We start from the raw sequence: 5,000 nt of genomic DNA on the forward strand, positions 1-5,000 counted from the left end.
ACACACACGCACACACACACACACACACACACACACACACACACACACACAGATATATATATATATATATATATATATATATATATATATATTACAGGTAATAACATCCGGTTCACAGGCGAACAAGTAAAAACATTAAAGCAGAAAGGTAGAAATAAAATAAATTCACTGCATGTAGGAAAAGATACAAACTTCGCGGAAAAAAGCATGATTTTTGTCTTTTTTAGCTGGTTATTAAGAAAAAAAAAAGCTTTATGGGCCTATTGTTTGTGGAGCAGATGTTCTCGTATGCTTGATTTAAAGAAACGTAATGGATCGCACGTCTTAATGAACGAAGGAAGAAAGTTCCAAGCAGATGGTCCAAAAAATGCAAAGCTAGATTTGTACAAATCGATGCGCACACGAGGCAGAATATAATTATCCTAATAGTAACGCTCTGATGCCCGTTGAACAAGGTCACTGAGGTATGGTGGTGACATGTTTTTGTGTACTTTGAACATGAGGGCCATTTTATTGTAGTCGAATTGCTTGTATAGTGGTAATATTTCCAGTTTTGTTAATTTTTCATCTGTTGATAGGGAGTGGTCTGGTAAAATAAGTTTAGCTGCTCGTCTATGCAATGAGTTAACTTTTTTTTTTAGCTGGTTGTGACTGGCATTGCTCCAGACTGTAGATGCATAATTGGCATGAGAGAGACAGTGTGACCCGAAGAATAATTTTTTGGTTGGAGTATCGACGTAATATCTAAGTTTATTGAGTAAGAACAAATTGCGGGTTAATTGTTTGCATACATGGTTGATATGAGCTTGCCAGTTCAGTTCTTTATCAATAATTACCCCAAGAACGCGGTGCTCACAGAGACAGAGAGAGAGAGAGAGACAGACAGACAGACAGACAGAGAGAGAGACAGAGAGAGAGTAGAGACAGAGACACAGAGAGAGACAGAGACACAGAGAGAGAGAGAGGAGAGATAGAAAGAGAGAGATGAGAGAGAAAGACAGACAGACAGACAGACACACAGAGATAGATAGATAGATAGATAGATAGATAGATAGATAGAGAGAGAGACTAGAGACAGTCAGCCACTGTGTCGGGCAGACAGAGAGAAGCAGAGAGACAGACAGGACAAAGAAAGTGACAGAAAGAGGACACTCACAGCACTACACAGCGAAGCGTGGAGCAGAGGAAGAGAAAGTTTCTAAACGATACATATATATTTGTATTTGTACTTCTCTTTTTATCACAACAGATTTATCTGTGTGAAATTCCGGCTGCTCTCCCCAGGGAGAGCGCCCCCCCCTTTTTTTTTTCCTGCGTGCAGTTTTATTTGCTTTTCCTATCGAAGTGGATTTTTTCTACAGAATTTTGCCAGGAACAACCCTTTTGTTACCGTGGGTTCTTTTACGTGCGCTAAGTGCATGCTGTACACGGGACCTCGGTTTATCGTCTCATCCGAATGACTAAGCGTCCAGACCACCACTCAAGGTCCAGTGGAGGGGGAGAAAACATCGGCGGCTGAGCCGTGATTCGAACCAGCGCGCTCAGATTCTCTCGCTTCCTGGGCGGACGCGTTATCTCTGTGATGTTGAATCTGCGAAATAAATAAGTCGAACATAACTCGCCTTCCATGTCTTTTTTATGTTTAAAAAATCTTCTTTATTTTTAACTATATTGTATTGCATTGTATCATATTGTATCATATTCACAAAGGAAATGTAACTGGGAAAATTCATGGAAAAGAAAGCTTCTAGCAAGAGATTGATCTAACAGCTTTGTAAGGCAGTCCAAGAACTTAAGAGATGAATCGTAATCAGTCAGGAGTAAATTGGATGGTGTGTGTGTGTGGGGGGGGGGGGGGGGGGGGGGACTGGGGATTCGAGGGTTGGGGGTATAAATGTAAAGGTCAGATGACTAAAGGTGATGGAACAAACAGTAAATATTTTTTTTTTTTTGTAGTCAGGTAAACACACTTCGTAGATATAGTCATGATGTTGTTAGTCGAGGAAAACGGTTAATTAATGATTTGCGAAATGGATATACACAGCTCCATTACTACATCAATCACGCATAACAGTCGTGTTGTATATAACCTAATCTGGCTGATGATAAAGATTATGTCACTGTCTTTATATTGTTCTTTTAGATCTCTGAAAGACTTCGTTAATGCCCTTGAAGACTTCTACCGAATATATCAGTATTGAGAAGGAAAAAAAAACAACTTGTCGGGACTCAATATGGAAACATGATTAAAACTCGGTATTTTAGAGATAAACACTTTCAAACACATTCACTTTGTGTGGAGTGTTGGCCTAGAGGTAACGCGTCCGTATAGGAAACGAGACAATCTGAGCGCACTGGTTCGAATCCCGGCATAGTCGCCAGTATTTTCTACCCCTCCACAAGACCTTAAGTGGTGGTCTGGACGCTAGTCATTCGGATGAGACGATAAACCGAGGTCCCGTATGCAGCATGCATTTAGCGCGCACAAAAGAACCCCTGGTAACAAAAGGGCTGTCCCTGGCAAAAAAAAAGTATGTAGAAAATCCACTTCGATAGGCAAACGAATAAAATTCCAAACAGAAAAAAAAGAACAAAAAATGGGTGGTGTACTCAGTGTAGCGACGCGCTCTCCTTGGGGCGAGCATCCCGAATTTCATACTTACAAATTTGTTGTGATAAAAGAGTAATACCATACCATACTATACCATACCACTACAGTGCGATACAATACAATACAATACAATGCAATACAATACAATACAATAACCCAACAGTATTCTCAAATGTTATCGGTGTCGTGTGTGTCTGGTTCAGTGGCGAGTGCAAAAAACCACTCACTTGTTCTGCAAGACGTTTTGGGTCTGTATGAGTTAGGCTCACAGTTTCACAGTCTTCAGATAATGACTCTGCGAATTGTGATGACAGGAATACAATGTGCTGTCGATCATTTTATTCTTGAATCTCAGTCAGTAAAAAAAACAAATTAAAGAGAGAGAGAGAGAGAGAGAGAGAGGGGGGGGGGGGCAAGGTCGCGTTCTTTATTTTACCGAGGATAATGGATAAGCAATTGTGAGCTTTTCTTCTTCTTTTTTTTTTTTCTTTTTTTTTTCATGCAGCCCTATGAGAGAGAGAGAGAGAGAGAGAGAGAGAGAGAGAGAGAGAGAGAGAGAGAGAGACAGAGACAGAGACAGAGACAGAGACAGAGACAGAGAAACAAAGAGAGAGTAGAGACAGAGACACAGAGAGAGACAGAGAGAAAGAAAGAGAGAGAGAGGAGGGAGAGAGAGAAAGAGAGAGATGAGAGAGAAAGAGACAGATGAGACAGAAAGACAGACAGACAGACAGACAGACACACACAGAGAGAGAGAGAGAGAGAGAGAGAGAGAGAGAGAGAGAGAGAGAGAGAGAGAGTCAGCCACTGTGTCGGGCAGACAGAGAGAGGCAGAGAGACAGACAAGACAAAGAAACTGACAGAAAGAGGACACTCACAGCACCACACCACATGAATTGTGATGACGGGAATACAACGTGCTGTCGATCATTTTATTCTTGAATCTCAGTCAGTGGGGGGGTGGGGGGAATATAATATATATATATATATATATATATATATATATATATATATATATATATATATATATAAACAACCAAACAAACAAACAAAAACACGACGTAAGTCACGTAGACCCGCGTGACGAAGTAAGCAAAACATGATTCTGATTGTGTAGCTGCAGGATATATCGGGTGTCCCCCAAAAAGTGAACCGCTTTTTGACAAGTATATTCTCTGTGATAGAGAAACCGAATTCATTGGGGAAAAAAAAAGTCACACAGTAACCCTACTGTAGTGCGTATTTTAGCGATAAGTCTATTTACAGTGACATGACTCCACCCCTTGCCTGGAAATTCCTTTACGATCCTTCTTCCACCCCAGCCTTTCTCCTTGAAACAGTTTTCAATGGTAACCTTATCACTTTCACTCAAAGGCATGGTTGATCCTTCCAAACTGAAACTTTGGACAGAACTGAGTTGGATACAGACGACAAAAAAAAAAAAAAAAAAAAAAAAAAATAAAATCAATAGACTTGAGACCGAGACAGGCTATTTTTAGACTGACACTGATTGACAGATGTCAACACCTGGCAGCTGGCATGGACATGATGGTCACATTGTACAGCTCTGATATTGGATTTTTTTTACATGCTGTTTTGAATTTGACAATACTCGCGTAATTTGCGTCCGAACTTTAAGATATTTTGCAGACTTGTTGATGATACCCGAAGGTTACTGTGTGTAACGCGTCCACCTAGGTAGCGAGAGAATCTGAGGTCGCTGGTTCGAATCACGGCTCAGCCGCCGATATTTTCTCCCCCTCCATTAGACCTTGAGTGGTGGTCTGGACGCTAGTCATTCGGATGAGACGATAAACCGAGGTCCCATGTGCAGCATGCACTTAGCGCACGTAAAAAAAAACCCACGGCAACAAAAAGGTTGTTCCTGGCAAAACTCTGTAGAAAAATCCACTTCGACAGGAAAAACAAATAAAACTGCACGCAGGAAAAAATACCAAAAAAAAATGGGTGGCGCTGTAGTGTAGCGACGCGCTCTCCCTGGGGAGAGCAGCCCGAATTTCACACAGAGAAATCTGTTGTGATAAAAAGAAATACAAATACAAATAAATACGTGCGGGGACCGTCCTTGCCTTAGGACTGGGAAAGGGGGGAGTAGAGAGGAGGGAGTCTCGTCACGTAATGACGCTCCGCATGTTGTGATCTTTAACTCACTCAGTACGGCCAGTCCTCTCTTCTTCTCTACACAGACCCCTCGGATGTCCAGTAGGTGTCTGAATGACCCAGCCTTTAGCTTCCGTCGTCAGAACTGTGGTATTCTTTGTCAACATTCACCTATTCAGTATCTCGTAAGAGCGTCCCGCTTGCAATATTTTGATGATGGTAAGTGGGATGAAACGCTGTTAACGTCGTCTCTTTCGCCGTTCGTATG

Source organism: Babylonia areolata, chromosome 9 (assembly GCF_041734735.1).
Source record: "Babylonia areolata isolate BAREFJ2019XMU chromosome 9, ASM4173473v1, whole genome shotgun sequence".
Lineage (NCBI taxonomy): Eukaryota > Metazoa > Mollusca > Gastropoda > Neogastropoda > Buccinidae > Babylonia > Babylonia areolata.